General features: G+C 44.8%; 2 long non-coding RNA genes across 4 annotated transcripts in view; one reads left to right on the top strand and one right to left on the bottom strand.

Moving 5' to 3' along the window:
• The window catches only part of LOC121071320, a 375,849-nt gene extending 372,785 nt beyond the window's left edge, over positions 1–3,064 (top strand). Inside the window, exons 9-11 of the long non-coding RNA XR_005820526.1 lie at positions 576–826; positions 1,268–1,365; positions 2,015–3,064. This is a non-coding gene — a long non-coding RNA (uncharacterized LOC121071320). The remainder of the gene's footprint in view (positions 1–575; positions 827–1,267; positions 1,366–2,014) is intronic.
• A 1,998-nt stretch (positions 3,065–5,062) lies between these two features.
• Positions 5,063–12,794, bottom strand: LOC121071314. 3 transcript variants are annotated; one of them, XR_005820524.1, is made up of 3 exons: positions 8,054–12,794; positions 7,506–7,562; positions 5,063–7,426 (listed from the first exon to the last, which is right to left on the bottom strand). It is a non-coding gene; the product is annotated as an uncharacterized LOC121071314 (long non-coding RNA). The 3 variants fall into 3 exon arrangements; XR_005820523.1 differs by having other exon boundaries at positions 5,063–7,562; XR_005820522.1 differs by having other exon boundaries at positions 5,063–7,562; positions 8,819–12,794.
• Positions 12,795–16,416: the final 3,622 nt, after the last annotated feature.

Genomic DNA, 16,416 nt, shown 5'->3' with positions numbered 1-16,416 from the left:
ACTCTAAACACCAAAGCTTGAGTAGTAGCTTTATTGATGCAGAGGTAGCAGGGAAGGTAACTAGCTGTTTTTCTAGTTGGAGATGCCATGGCATGCCTGAATTTTCCACTTATTAAAATAATGCTGGTAGATCTGAAAGGCATCCCACATGCATAAGAAATTTCTGAAGTCTTATCATGGCAGGAAAGGGGAAGGGTGTTGTCACCACCAACTCTCATTCTCTGGGAACTGTTACCAGGTGGCAGAGTCCAGGGCAGCCTTTGGTGTGCTCTTTGACCACACCGAGACTGTAGCCCCACAGGGAAGGGAAACAGCTAGGGATGCAGGGACAGCATCAGCTCTCCTTCGCTGCTTTCTGAGGAGGCAGCTGGTAGTTGCTCACTAGGAGAAAAATCTGGTTTGAATATTCCCACTTCAGTTAATCAATACTTTTAAGTAAGAAAGTTATGCTCCACTTCTTCAAGAAATGTTCTTCCATTCACATGGCTAAGTTGCTGTAAGTTTCCTAAAAGTAACACTACAAAGACCCACTGAATTCACTTATCCGTGTCTCTTCCGCTGCTGTTTATTTCCAGGCTTCTTCCTTCACCCTTGCAAGTTCAATGGGGCTTTTTTCCGAGGAACTCAGTTTAGGCCCCAGATCCTGCAAGCTGAGATATTTATACAGACTAAGCCCAGAGTCTCTGAGGAGCAACTAGGATTACCAAACCATTAAATTTCAGTAAGATGAGAATTCTCTAGATTCTGTGGATTTTACAGCAGAGTTGCAGACTGACAGGCACTGTCAGCTGGGAGCTAAGCGTGGCTTCTCGTTCTCTGCTACCAGGTAGGTGTTCACTTGCAGCTCCATCCTTTCACAAGTACATGGTTCTCCTGGATGTTTTATTGCCAAGTTCTAGGAAAAAATAAATATGAGTAAGATGTCAGAGAAAAACAGAATATCCTGTTGCTGAAGGATAAAAATGCCCTCAAATTTATTAACTCTAGTGATAATGTCTATTTAAAATGGTATTGAAAAGCAGTCTGCTATGTAACTAAACTATTAAATAAAGGTCCAAACAACATTTATTTGGTCAACCAAACCAACACCTTTGGTATTACCTCGCTTGCCCACAGTTTAGCTGAGGGCCTGGTATTTCACTTTCCTGGACATTGCTTTCTGAGTAAGTGTATGGCAAATTCATAAAGTTCATTAACACCATCTGATGCTCTGCTCTGACCACTGGTTTTGTTGAAGTCACAGCAGAATAATTTTTTTTTCCAACAGGATGAGCAAACCTATTAAACACGGAATAGAGACTGAACCCAAAACTCAAAACTGATGGTGTTTTCCGAAATGGCCACGTACCAGCTGCAGTGCTGTTGGTATGTGTTCTGCTGTTGATTTGAAGGGAGCGGGATGTGACCTGTGGTACCTTTCATGGCACAAGGCATTGCAAGCATACTACCATTTAGGGATCTACTCATCCTCTAATACGCACCCTGAAAATGCTGCAACACTGTTTATTGTCTTCATTAAGGTTGTGCCCGGTTTATGCTAATTTTGATAGAGGAAAGACCATGTTCTGTATCACTTATGCATGTTTATGCGTAAGGCTATATTTTCAGCATGCATCAGGGCCCTAGGTGCCCCAAGAGGCTCCGATTGCCCTGAGCAGCCGTTGCTGGGGGTGGCACCTGGGCACCCTCTGCCCCTGGCCAGGCCCTGCATTTGCACCCCCGGTGTTTGCCCTTCTACCTGAGTCGCACCGTGCCTGTGCTCGGCTAGCTGCACATCCCCGTCCCTGCCTTGGCTCCCGGCTGGACCTAAACCCTGCTCCCCACCGCAGCTGGGTCTGGGGGCCTAAGGGTCCTGGCCAGCCCTGGTTGCTGTCCCAGCCCTGCTTTTCTTGCCCGGTGGGTGCCCTCTGCTGCCCCAGCTCCCCTGCCCTACAGTTCACCCCCCCACACACTCCCCCAGGACCCCTGAGGGTTTGCTGGATGCTTATGGGCTTGTTCTGTCTTTTCTCAACAGGTTCACACAGAATGGAAGAATCTGTATTTTGGTACCTGAATAGAAACTGGTCATCTTGGGCTTCTGAGTTTTTTGTTCCCTGTGTTATAAATAACTCTTAATCAGGACATGGCTTACAGAAAAGCAAGGAGTGAGAAGCTGGAAACAGAGCTCTTTTGGCTTCAGCTAGTGCTATTAAAAGCCTGGGTGTTTGGAAATGAACATTTGGACTGTGCATTGTATCATTGTTCTTCCTTGTAGCCAGTCTCTCTCCTCCCCTCTTGGAATAATTTACTTTTTTTTGTTTGTTTGTTTTTTTCATCCAGGCCCCTCACTTGAAGCAATGCTGAATCCCACTTTAAAGAACTCACAGGGGTCTCCAAGTGGTGGTGGTGGGGGAGGGGCAGCTGCTTGTGAAAGGCACAGAGCCTCCAAGCAGATGTTGCTGCTTCTCCAGCAATATGCATTCATATCAGGAAATGTATTCCCTTCCTGGCTTCCTCCTTACAAGCAACTGTTAGTGAGTAAGATGCCTTTGCTCTGTGTTCTGGTCAGTTTGCTAATCTGAGCTGGTTAGATGACAAACACATGTGCAGTACTGCATACAGGAGTAATATAACCCAGCTGGGTATGATGCGCTTTTCAGCGAAGCATGGCTCAGTCTGAAACCTTATTTGTCTTGTATTTTAATGCGGTGTCACCAAGATAATTACAAAGCAGATAGTGTCCTGCTTGGCTTGAGGTGAGCAAACATTAACAGTTTTTATTAACCAAACCCAAGAGGTGAATGCTGACAGAATGGAAGCTGAATGGAGTCAATCAACACGCATGGAGAAGATGGGTGTGGCAGTGAGCGACATGCAGCCTGTTGCTGAAGGCCTGGATGAAATCAGCATCATTCAGCGGTTGATACTCTGCAAAAGCTTCATAGACTCTGTACAATATAAGGCGGCTGTGCAGATGGAAGTTGTTTTATATGTACCACATAAAAATTTTCTTAGTAAAACAAGCAGCCTCTTGTTGTTCCTTCATGAAATAAAAATGGGCTGGTGCCTGTTTTCCATTTTTGACAACTCATAGTTTATCTGTACGTTCCTTGAAGGTAGTTAGCAGGGAAGATTGATGCAAGTCTCCCTTCTTTCTCATGACATGCTATACTCAAACGATCTTGCCTGAAAGCTTCATCCAGCTAGAGTGTGACAGCTGAAGCTGGAAAATACGATCTTAAAGTGGTTTCATCCCAGTCCAACATCTTAAAAGTGAAACCAGAGCACAGAAGATCTGAAATGACTCTGTGGGTATTGCAGGAAAACGCTGGAGGCCACTGCACTGCTGATGAGGCCCCAGATGACCACAGCAGGGGGAGTCATCAGAGAATACAAACAACCACAGAGGAGACAGTGGAGAAATCCAAGTAACCCAAACACTCGGGGGGGGAAAATCTGAAATTTTGGATATAGGTCATCTGAGGTCACTCAATAAACTCGGAGGGTTACTGGGGGTCAAGTGAAGCCTGACATTTCATCCAGGGGTCATTTGTGGTCACCAATTAGCCTGCGAGGTCATCTGAGGTCACCACTCCTCAATTCTTTCAGTTCTGGCATCATTTGAGGTCACCAATTGGCCCTGGGGTCATCTGAGGGCAGCTCTGCTAAGTTTTTTGGGTTCTGGTGTTATTTGAGGTCAACAATTGTCATCTGAGGTCACCCAATTAACTCATGGGGTTACTAGAGGTCACATGAGGCCTAAGGTTTTGAGTAACATTTCTGGGTTCTTAACACCATGTATTTGGCAGGGTGGGGTGGTGCCAGCTGAGCTCCGTGTTGCTGCCCTCTGTCTGTGACCCTTGCACGTCCTGCTTCCATCCCCATTGGTGTGCGTTACACATGGCTTCAGTTTGGGTCACTGTGTTGTTTTGGCTTCAGTTTGGGTCGCTCCTGAGGTCCCTCTGTCCCAGTGCTGGGCAGGTTTGACAGAGAAGGTCAGCTCTCAACTGATATTTTGAGGGTGTCATCAGTGGTGGGGTTCATCATCCCCAGCCCCAGTCCGTCTGCGCACTCCCTCTCTGCCCTTATCTGCTGTGAGCATGGCAGAGGTTGGGGTACCACCCGGGGTGCTCCCCTTGGTACATCTTTGCTGCATTCCCTTTCCTCAACTGGTCTTCAGCTTTTCAGTTGGAAAACAGCACCGCAGCTGGGGCCAGGCACATCCTCACGCCCCCAGAGGAGGTGGCCTCATGGGCCTTTGCGCTCTGCTGTGCTCCCACAGCTCAGGATTTGTTTGCACACACACATCTTTTTCTTCCAGCTCCTTCCCTCGGTCTCCAATTGAATTGTGGAGACAGGGGTGCCACTGCAGCAGATGGTTTCTAAGCTCCTCTGCTGTGCTGCTCCCCTTTCTGCCTCCAGCACCTTGTTAACCAGCCCCAGCCCCGCACCCACACCCCGCACGCTGCTTCTTGCACACCCTTTATGCAGCAGCAGTACCCCAGTGCTTCCTCTCCTGTGCGTGGCTCCCCTTCTCTCACATTACAGTAGTTTGTTGTGCCTTTCTGTCTTTTGTTTTTCCCCTTTCACGTCATCAAATTGCTTTTGCTTTCTGGCTTGAATTCCCAGCCATTATTTGGCTGACTACTTAAAATGCAAAGAGTGCTACGCCTGGGGAAAATAGAACAAAACCAACCCGGCTCAGCCGGCTCAGGCAGCTGCTGGCCTTTAGAGAAGCCTTAGTTTTCATTAATCTGCCTGCTCTGCACAAAACATTTCCTCTAAGAAACTGAGCTCCCTGGCAAAAGGACAGTCAAGACCCCTTCCCAGCTGCAGTGATCTCTGATGGTGGTCAATTAAAAAACCATTATTGGTATTTTTTCTTGCAATTCTACGTCAGCTTCAGAAATGTATGGCCTGAAACAGATTAATTTATAAAAACGAGAGTCTCTCTTGACTGTTATACAATGACATAAAATAGACTTGATAGTGGGGATTGTGTCAAACACAAAATTATAAAAATACAAATTTATTTTATTCCACTGTTATTTATTAAAAAAAAAAGTCAGACATATTCACTGTCTCTGAAGCTGCTCCCATCGATCACTTTTATTAGACCTTATATTCCATTCATCCAACACTGTTTTAATGCTGTGGTGTTTTCAACTGCATTGTGGGATGACAGCAAATGCCTATCATTTTCTTAAGATACTGAGCGCTGGGGCAAGAAAAGCAGCTAAGATTTAGAACTGATAATTTTAGAAAGGATGATGTTTCCCAACTCTTCTGGACTGCGTAGTCTTCTGTATAAGCGAGCATGCAAATACTCATACAGGTGTCACAGTTTTATTCTAGACAGGAGAAACCATGGCAGTTAGTTGCAATATATGTGATACTGCATACACGCGTCCTGAAAAATCCAACTTAAAATTCAGTTTCATGAGTGGCAGAACCCACACAGAGCCCACAGGGCACCATGAGTGTTACAGACTGTTCCTCATTTCCTTTGTACAAACTTACCCATCCGTAACCAAGGTTGTATGAGACTGCAGCAGTAGCCACCATTGCTGCTCAGAGACTCACTTTAGTGCTAGATCTCCTCTGTAGCACAGAAGTGAAACCACATTTTTCTACCATAAAAAGAAAACCAAACCCTGCTCCGTGGAGGCCTCCTTATCTTTAGGCAGGATTTAACTGATACTTTGGAGGTGACAGAGATTCCAGTAAAACACTGTGTTAGTGCAGGGACGCAGAGCAAACACAAGTCCTCTTCCCCCTCAAGGTGGCTATGGCTGCAGCAATGAGAAGAAAGGTCTGGAAAAAAATTTTATTTTGTCAGCTCAGAAACCTTTTTTCGGGAGCCTAAAACTTGGAATGCAAGACACAAAACTATTTGTTTTGTTTTGTTTTAGTCAGCCAACACATGCTGAGTCTGACTTGTTTTTTTTAAAGAAATGACTAAGTTGTCAACACTGAGTCAGCCGAGTACTGCAACCATAACACCTCCCACTTCAATTAGCCACAGCATGTTCATTACTGTCAGCTAAGACACAGCCGGGCATTCAGCCTACAAAGTGTAAATCCCGTAAGGAAGTACTGCTTAAGGTAGTTTAGTGCTGAACTAATTCATTGTAGGTAGTAAATAACTAATGAAGTTATGCAATTATTTATATCACATTTAAAACCACAGTACTCCTAACATATGTGGTCATACCATAGTATACAGAGCAGTTGCATACACCAATTAATTGGTTCTGGATTCACAATCATTGGGATAACTTGACTATTTAGATCATTATACTTTATTTGCCCACCCACACCCCTTTATGTGAAACCCTAGTGCACAAACACAACGTGACATCCCAGTTAGAATCCATCAGCTCAAAGAAACGTGGTCTTACTGCTCATCCAATAAATAAATCCTACTTTCCCTATGCATTGTTTCATCCACCATCTAATACCCACCTTCTTCCTGTGCTGTTCTCCAGCTTCTCTCCTTGACATTCAAGCTCCTCCACCCCCTTTTCTCTTCAGACCAGCATGTTTCCTATGGTGGGAGCAGGACTGTGCACTGAGACCACATGGGCTCTGCAGCCTCGAGCCGTGAAGAAAACAGCCCCCAAAGGAACAACCCAGTAGCTGGTGCTGTGCTAGTGAAGGACCTTGGCTGATATCACTGTAAATGCTTAAATAAGGCAGAAAAGGCGTGCAACCATGTGCCCAAGGGAGCTGAGACCCTTTACAGAAACAAAGGAAGGGATGAGATGAATACGTGAGATGCAGACTGTTATTACGAGACATGATTTCACCTACAGGCCTTCCTCTTGCCTCCCAGCAATGGCTTTCTTTCACAGCACTTCATGCATTTCCAAGGGCCAGCAGCATAAAAGCAATCTAAAAAATATATTTAAGCCTGAAACCAAAGAACAGCTGTTTCATTAACAAAAAGAGAAGTGAAAGGAGAAAGAATTGTAGGACAGAGCTCCCCGAGTGTGCCAATTGACTTGTATTGCCAAACAACTTGTATGTTATATATTTAATGCTATCTTGCAGAAGTTCTAGCATCTGACACATTTCAGATGTGCAGTAGTTGACATAGGACCTGCCACGTGTGCGTTCTCTTCTCCTTCTTAAGAAGTAAATAACTGGGAAATGGTCCCAGGACATGGACACAGCACTCAGTATTAGACATCTTACAGGACCATCTTGCACTAGCACAGGGAGCTTGAAGAAGCTCAGGTGATGGCAGGAAAGATTTTCCTGCCATCTTCCCTTTCTATTGTGGAAAGATCCAGAAGGAAGAAAGACAATGCCCGCTGGGAGTTGCACCACTGTCGTTCCTGTACACCAACAGCTGGACATGCACCCTGAACCCCGATTTATGAAGTGTCAGCTGCACAAGATGAATTCTCTGCATCCTGCAGGTCCTTGGACATCTACATTTCTCCTGTAGAGAACAAATCCCTTCTGTCCATATCAGTGTTTGTCCTTAATCCAAAGACTCTGCAGTTCATCAAAATGCTTACCCCAGCCTTCAATGAGCCTGTACAGGCCGAGTTCCTCAGCTCTCTTGGAACAATGGCCTGAAATCAGAGTGCAAAAAGGTGAGCAAAACAAAAGGGGATTCAGTGTGCTCAGTCCAGCTATGATTCCTTATGTTAGCTGGGACAAGAGCAAGCAGAAACTCATCGTGTGTGTGTGTAGTGACAGTTTAGAGCAGGTACTGGATTCAGTAAGAATGAGTTTAGGGATGACAGCCCTCAGAGCTCATGATTGTGCCATCATTAGACAGCTGGTATGGACACAAAGGCCAAGGATGAGATCAGAGAAATAGCAAGTAGAGTGTTCAGCCACCGACAACTATGTGATATGAGAAGGGACGAGAAAAGATGAAGCTAAATCCTCCAGACAACAGAGCAAGGGAAGGAAGAGGTGCACCAACATTGAGGTTACAAGCAAGGCTTAGAAATGAGAATTTCCATCCTTCTTCTATCAGACACCAGAATTTATCAATAATGCCTCATTCCTCACTCTGCAAATAAACTACCCCTAGTTTATATTCCCAGGTCCTCACCCCAAGAATGTCATTACAGAGACCACCACCGGGAGAGCCAGCATGGTGCTGCCAGCTGATCGTTCTAGCGCTTTGTGAGGCAGGGTACGGGAGCCAGCGGCTGCCCGTGGTGTGCAGCCTGCAGAGTCAGCAGGGAGCTTGTACAGCTCCCCACGCAGCCAGAGGCTCGGTGTTGTGCCACATGTCAATTCCACCCAAGGGGAAAATGGCATTGTCCCATGTCAGCTTCAGAAAGCTAAAGGAGGATGCCCTTGTTCCTATCGGTACGATAAGCTACGATACGATGGTGGCATGCAAGGCATGCTTCATCATTTCCATACTTCACTCCCGAGGATGTGCTTCGCTGCCTTTGTCTGGTCCCAGGCTGGCCCCTGCACAGGAACCGCCCCTGGGGAGTTCCTGTGGACCAGCCAAGCCCTTACCCAGCCTCCTCTCTTGCAGCCTCTTCTGCAGGGAGTGGCAGGGGTACGGGACACGAGCGGAGTATGCTGCTGCTGCTGGTCTCACTGGCTGCACTACAGAGGTGCAGCAGCTCTTCTTGCCCCTGTGCCGGGGAACCTCTCTGCTTAACTCCAGCAAAAGGTAAGGAAGGTAGCAGCCTTGGAGAAGCTGCAGAGAACCGTCAGTTTTGGCTGCATCGTGAGGGGTCAAGATGGAGGGCTGTGAGGAAAATGAGGGCAGGGATAGAGCAAGAGAGAGAAGGGTTTGTCCACAGGAAAGCAGATGTTTCAGAGAGAAAGCAACTGAAACTCTTCTTTTTCTCACCAGATAGATGGAGGTCGTACAGGTGGAGGAGACTGCATTGCTCCTAAACTAGGAGGACCAGTACCTTCAGAGTACAAAATGACCATAGCCATCTCAAGTGTCTGGCTACCAACAATCACACCTGAAGAGATGCCACTACCTGGAAAAAAAAAATAAAAAATTCAAGCAAAGAGCAGCTTTCTGTACTGCCTCTCTCTTTCTGGTTGTCCCCGCTTCAGCCTTGAAAGTCAGCTGATGCTTTAAAGACCTTGGCACACGGGGTAGAATTCAACTGAATAAATCAATTAACAGGTCCACATCTGAGCTACTTGGATTAGACACTCTTTACAGTTAATGGATAAAGTACAGTTCATCATGCACTAAAACAAAGAGCTAAAATAGGCCAGGTGAGTCATGCCTAAAAATACCTAAACCTCTCCATTAACTAATAAGGGAAGCCTGGAGTGCCCAGCTCAGCTGTAGATTTCTGAGATACAAGAAGTGAATCCCAGCTCAGGTTCCTGTCAGTCACTCTCAGTAGCAGGAATGACCCCTTGATCCAGCTGATTCGACCCTCCTCTTCCAACAAGGTTGAAAGATCAGCTGGGAGAAGCACTTGTGTTGTGCTTCTCTGCCTTCCCCTGGCTGAACCCCAGTTACTCGACTACGAAGCCCGGGAACACACAAGGCAAGGCTGAGCTCCGCAGCACAGCTCCTGTCACTGCTCAGGTTTGTTTGAGCAGATCAGAGGACCCAAACCCAGAGATTTTCAATCCCAATTCTAGCTGCACCTCCACAGAAGCTGGCCAGGCAGGGGAGAGGAGTGGTACTGAGACAGATGGATGCCTTGTGATTACGTTCCAGGTAGGTGGAGGAGAAGAAAGACGGTCCCTCTGTGCCAGGTCAGGAGGGCTGAAAGATGAAACTGCTTTGCTGTGGCCTGCGGGGATTGTTACTGGCAGCAGACAGCCATCTCTGGGGCTGGGAATCACATAGCACTCTTTGAAAGGAAAGCTCTCATAACTGAGAAGAAAAGACTTAGCCTCACAGGGCCTGATGGTATCAGTGGGAAGACTTGCATGGTTTTGAAAGCTTAATTCACCTATGTTGCTAGCATCGCCTCCAGAGATGCTGTGGGGGGGAGAAGGGGGAGCAGATTCCTTCCATGCGGAGAGGATGGGAAAACCATTTGGGCAGCAGAGCCATAACCAGGAGCCATACCTGACTTCTGTGTCAATTCCAAACGTAACGGGTTTTCATCAAGTTTTCTTCCCACATTCCTCTAATATCACAGCTTATTTCTCATGATCACTTCTCCTCCGCAACTACACTGGTGAGCAGTGTCACCTAAGCTGCTTTCTCCATGGGAGACCATGGTCTCCAGGATCAGAATACACTGAGTGCTGCTGGAAAAGTGCTTGGTTCACACTCAGAGTGGCCCAGCTAACTCCTTGTCCTCAGGCCCAAGATGCACGATATCCTTGCTGTGCGCCAGGATTTTATCTTGGGCTATTATGACCACACCTGATGCCTTAGCTTTCCTTCTCACCATTCCTAGAAAATTGGCTATGAAGGAATATTTATATGAATATTGACTGCTTGCCTTCCTTTCTGTCCACGTTTCCCTGCTCCCTGTCTCCAGACCATTCCTATCACCCAAGATGTGCTCTGTGGAACATCTCCCAGATTACTGCTGAACCCAGAAAGCGCTGATGGCTTGCCAGCAGTCCTCTGCTAGCACGCACGAGTGAAGGAACGATGCTCACTGATCAGGCTTGCAAAGCAACAAGAGGTATTTCCACTTTCAAGAACCTGTTTGTACATATACCTAATACAAAGAGTTTAGTCAAAGCTCGCTTTGGAGTTATGAATAACTTGCCAGTGCAAAAACAGATGCTTTTTGTATGGCTACCCCAATGTCTGCTGCGCAGATTCTCAGTAATTAGCCCTACAAATACCATCATTAAACTCTGAACTACTATAAAAAAAATGTGCAACTGAGCATGCTAATAATAGCACCAAATCATCTTCTTATACTGAATGTTTCTGTACAGACATTCTTTATAACACCTCTGGCACAAATGGGACCTTGCATAATTAAATTTGATTTCACATTCTTACAACTCTAAGCATAACTGGAGATTTCTAATTGGTTACAATAATTCTTTTCAGGAATATGTTCTGTTTAGAATAATCTTGTATTCATCTAGCCAAATGCCACATGTATTTATTATTATTATCTCCTACTGATAGCTTTTTAACTGAGACATTTTGACTGAGATAAATAACTGTATGCCTCCTAACCACAACTCTTTGTGTGGCATTTGCTTTGGGTGGTAAAATAGTATACTAAAAAAAAAGGGGGGGAAAAAATTTATAGAGATAATCAGTCTGCATTTTTATCTCTACTTAAAATAATAGAATGGGAAATGATCTTCAATATCTAACGTATCCCACCCTCCTCTCCCCCTCCCCACCAGCACTCCTGATATATTGGCCTCAGGAGAACTCCTATTCTTTTAAATGAAGCTTCTTCATCCAGTTGTGCTTCCTGTCTGCTAGAAGACAGCGCACAAGTATGCTACACTTTTCTCTTCCTGGCTACAAGATGCCTATCTGGCTGACACGCCCATGAGCACTCCTCATGCCACTCAGTGAGAGGCAAGTATCCCAAGACCACTAGCATCCATGCCCAAGAAGCCCACCCCTCTATCAGTAAAAGACAGATATTGCAAATGCAACCCTGCTACCTGTGCTCCTGGACCCATGCGGTACCAATTGCAATAGCAATGAGGCAACAAATACCTCTAATTTTTCTGCACAAGTGTCCCCCAGGCTGCAAAGGCCCAGACGTGGTCTGTCACAGAGCATAGTCAAGCAGGACGCAGAGCTTGAACTACGAGTTAAAATGGAAATAGACAAAAAGTGATAAATTCCAGAACAAAACACTGGAACTTATTTACTTCCTACAAAATTAATGAACCTCATGAGCTCACAAGTTGCAAAGCAAATTAAATAAATGTCTTTCCCTTTTAACAGCTAGGTAATTACAGCAAGTGCAATTGACTTTATACTTGTTTTCCCTTTAAGTCAATACAGGTACCAATCTGGTGAAATAACGAAGAGAAATGGCAAGACAAACCCATATCAAAATGAGGTCAACATTAAATGAAGGAGTTGGAAGAGGTCAGGAAGTAGTGCCTATCTTCCTAACTTCCCTGGTTGGTTTCTCGCAGATGCACTGAACATACACATGCTGTTTTAGAGCATCTAGACAACTATTCTAGCACTGGTCTGGGGTGAAAACAAAGCACTACCCTCATATGGCTAAGTGGGGGAAGAACTGTGCGTGAAGTGGCTTAATGTTAATGAAATTGCCTTCACTCTAGCCAGGCTTTACTTGACCTGATCAGCTTGTCACGAGGGTGACACAGGACAGATTAGCCTTGATGTCTACCTCACAAGTGAGGAAAGGCTAAGGATGCTCTTCCTGAGCAGTCCATCCTGTCAGCTGATCCAAAATTCACATCTGTCAGCTGCTGTGGTCAGCAAACTGCAGGTCCACGGCAGTGCCTGGAAAAGGCCTTGAGAGCACAGAAATGCTCACAGCTGGAAAAGGAGGAGAGGTGGTGAGGAGGGGAAGGCAAGAAGGAAGGACAAAATCTGAGTGCAGGGCAGTCCCATATCAAAATGCACTTTCTCAGACTCATTCCAGATGACAAGATTCAAACTTTGTGCCGAAGGAATCAGCTTGCACAAATGTACAGATTGGCTGCTGGGCCTGATGCCAGGTTTCTTCCAGGTTTGAACAGAACTTACACCAGAGCAGCGTGCATTGTTACCTGATTTATAATTACACAGTACTCCCCTAGACACATCCACATTATCTAAGTTATTTAGCCATAGCGATGCTCACCATTTCTTTAGTGTTATACTCACAGATGTAGGGCACAGTGTGCTTTTGGAAGCAGCTGTCACACACAAGCCTTTGAAAAGATCCAATAGCAAGTTAAAAGCAATGGAATTTGGAAAAGCATTTGTACCTACCAAAAATACTGCAAGGTCTCAATGCTTTTCGGTTCAATGCTGCATCTGACTTAGTTTGCTGCTTTCTCATCACTGAACATGCAAAACCCCTAATGGTAACACCAACACGATGTTATTTAAACAATAATGTAAATACACAGTAAAATAATGATGCCATTATATTTACTTGCAGATTTTTATGCATACAGGTTGCACGCTCTTCTTGCTTCCCAGGCATTTATTTTTTTTTTTCTGGATAGAAGCATTAAAAAATTTACTTGGCAAGTAGGGGCAAAAGAAGCTAAAATTTTAGGTTATTGCATTTCAGCTGGCGCAACAAGAAGCGTACCAAGCCCTTCTACCAGCATTTTTAGATTAAAGATATCGTCACAGCAATTCACATTAGTTTGGAAATTACCAAGGAACTTGCATTTTGCAGGCTTACTCTCAGACTGAAATATACTTGACAGAAACGGTTTAAAATTTTTTTAAAGTTATGTTGCTGGAATTCAATGTTTTCCATGTTAATTTTGCATACACACACTCAAAAGACAACCTTCTGACTATGAAAATTATTGTGGTTACAACAAGTACTGTTTTATGGAATATAGCAGAATCCAGCCCACAATTTTTCATATGCCAGCATCAAATATCATAGATTAAACAGGAGGTTTCATGTTCAGCATATAAAGCTCTCTATTCTAGGTCACTGACAATAACCCTTCCTGTAAAGCAGTAATGAGCTTTATAGTTTCATTAAAATATTACTTCTCCTTTTGTGTATTAAGGACGATTTCTTATCCTATTCTCTTTATCTGTTTGTATTTGATGCAGCTTTTTCATTATTGATGTAAAGAAGCAATTCAAAATTTAATGATTAATTTTCATGTAAATCTTTCTTGTCTGAATAATTGATGAGAAAGATGAACATAGACATTTGGAGTCAACGGTTGTTATCCTTCTGCCTTTCTCATCTTTGCGGTACTCTCTGTCAAACCGCCTGGAGAACACACATTTTGGGGGAGATGACTTGAATTGCTCAGCCTTGGATCATTCCAGATATAGAATTATCTTAATACCAATCTCTGCTCACTCCTTCAAAATCTACACATTCCCCCAGCCTCACAATACGGTTAAGTACCTGATTTTGCATCAAGTCCTCCATCTTCTGCTTCACAAGGGTCCTGGTAAGCCATGGAGACAGCTGATCCCACAGCTGACCTGTTTGTCCAAATGCCAAAAACACTCTCAGTCAGCAAGCTAGGCAAAAGGCCAAGCAACAAATGCTATCGCCCCGTGGCACAATCTGTGCTCTGACAGCCAGGATGTGCCCTACTCCTTTACAAGGATCTTCCTCTGCTGGGTTTGCAGATGTTTCTAGAGCTCCCAAAGTACAACCACCCACTTTTCCAGCAATGAAATCTACTCCATCCTCATCCAAACTTTCTGCTGCCGGATCTGCTTGGGCATCTCCCGCGAGAGGAGCAGAATCTTCCACAGTTTTAATACAGCTTGTGTTATATGATTTCACAGCAATAAATATATTCTAATAAACTTGTAGAATGACCTCCTTTCATAACATTTAAGTTCAAATTTCCATTACAATCTCAAGAAAATACTCTGGACTAAGAAGCTGTTTATTCTGAGGAACGTAAGTTATTGTCTTCCTCCTACCCTGTGCTGCTAATGTTTTAATATATAAGTATTTTCTTTAAATGTTAAATAGAATTGTATGTTGTATCAGGCAATAAATGTAAAGATAGAAATCTCTACTGCCATTTAAGTGATAAGTTAAAAAAAAAAAAAAAAAAGGAAAAAAAAACCACCATCTTTTCATGCCTGGGGGTATTTTTCCCTCCGAAGTCACTTTTTAATCTGATTTAGATCCAATTAAGTCTGAGCATCTAAAATGAAGAACAAGTCTTTGAATTTATGTATAACTGATTTAACTAATCACTGTCTTACTGCAGAAGCTACTAAGCAAACAAACTATGAAAAATAAATGTGAAATTAGACCCAAATCACAGACAGCCTTGATTTTGTTTTTTAAATAAATTAGTAATTATTCTGCACAAAGCATGGGCCTTTTTTCTTTTCTTCCCCCCCCCCCCCAGCTACCAGCGACTCTAAGTTGTGGTTATTAGATTTAGAAACTAATGGTGGAAATGGCGTTATAGTTCACAAAGGACACTGCATTTCTTACCTCCCCATTTCGGACAGCAAGCACTTGAAGTCCTTGATGTTTGCTGGCTGCCCTGGCCAGACTCTGGCTGCCCACCAGTGCCCAGCCTGGGCTCTGTCTCACCACCCCTTCTACCCCTTTGCCTCCCAAAGCCCTGTGGACATGCGGCTTTGATTTGGCTGGTGCCCACGTGCCCTAAACCACACGGTCACCCAACTGCCCAGCGCTGCTTCCCGTCGGTGAGCCACCTCCTGAACAGGCTGCGAGTGCTGCAGAGGGGGGTTCATTAGGGAGAAATGTCTGAATGACAGGTAGGAAGCACTTCCCTTTCATCTTTTTGTTGCTCTGTTAGTTTCTGTTCCTCATCATTTGCCAGCACTGACACAGAATGCTAATCAGATCAGGCTTCAGCCAGCCTCAGGCTGCCATTTCTAGGTAATTAGTTCAGGTATCCCACGCTTTACTCTGACTTCCTTGTATATAAAGCAACTTTGGTAATCCAAGGACATCTCAGAAGCACACGTGTTGCCCAGAAATATCAGTCTCTGGCACATCTTATCTGTAAGTTGAAGAAAGCGATGACACATTGCAGCCCTCACAACTGTAGCATGTTGCATGCTACAGAATATTCTAATTGTGTAACTACAGGATAATGGAATAACTTTTAAAGCTCCATGTCATGAAATGCCTTCCATTAAAGCTGCTGTCTGCTTCGTATGTGGAAACTGCTATCTCACTGGTGAGATGACACTGAAACGTTGCCAGGCCCTGTGAGGCTCAATGCCTGATAAAGCAGGTTTCTCCTTGCGGATCACAAGCCTCGCTGCTGCAGGCAGAGCTCCTCCCAAACTGCTGAGCACAAATTAAGATGGGTATCCAGTCTCCCAGGAACAATCTCTCTGGCATTTTGCCGTCCCTTCTTACATGCATGCTCCCGTACGCTAGAACAAGGCTTACAGGGATCGTACCACCACCTCTCGTAGGCCATATACAGCTGCAAATACTGCCTGCAACAGCTGCAGAGACCGGCAGCTCTGAAACCCTGCAGCTATTTGGCCTGGACTGGAAGCATGAAGGTGGCAAACCCAAAACTACAGCTCCTAACTCACCTCCCCATTGCCTTCCATGAAGCAAAGTTTTTCTCTTCCCCTTTTGAACTACGCAATGGAGCACAAAGCTTTCAGAAGGGAAGAAAAGTGGGAAATCCCACACGTATGCCTTGGAGATCCATCTTAGATGCACATTGGGGGGGGGGGGGGGGGGGGGGGGGGGGGGATGGTCAGATTATTTCTTAAACACCTACACAATTCTGCGTGTCCATTTCGGTGCTGTGGCAACAGGCAGCTTGTACTGTCATTTTCCAGTGAATTTTCTCAAGGTTTAAGTGAAAAGATTACTCAGCTAGAGCTCT

Source organism: Cygnus olor, chromosome 5 (assembly GCF_009769625.2).
Source record: "Cygnus olor isolate bCygOlo1 chromosome 5, bCygOlo1.pri.v2, whole genome shotgun sequence".
Classification (NCBI taxonomy): Eukaryota; Metazoa; Chordata; class Aves; order Anseriformes; family Anatidae; genus Cygnus; species Cygnus olor.
Note: the sequence above shows the minus strand (reverse complement) of the source record. Positions and strands in the feature narration are given on the sequence as shown.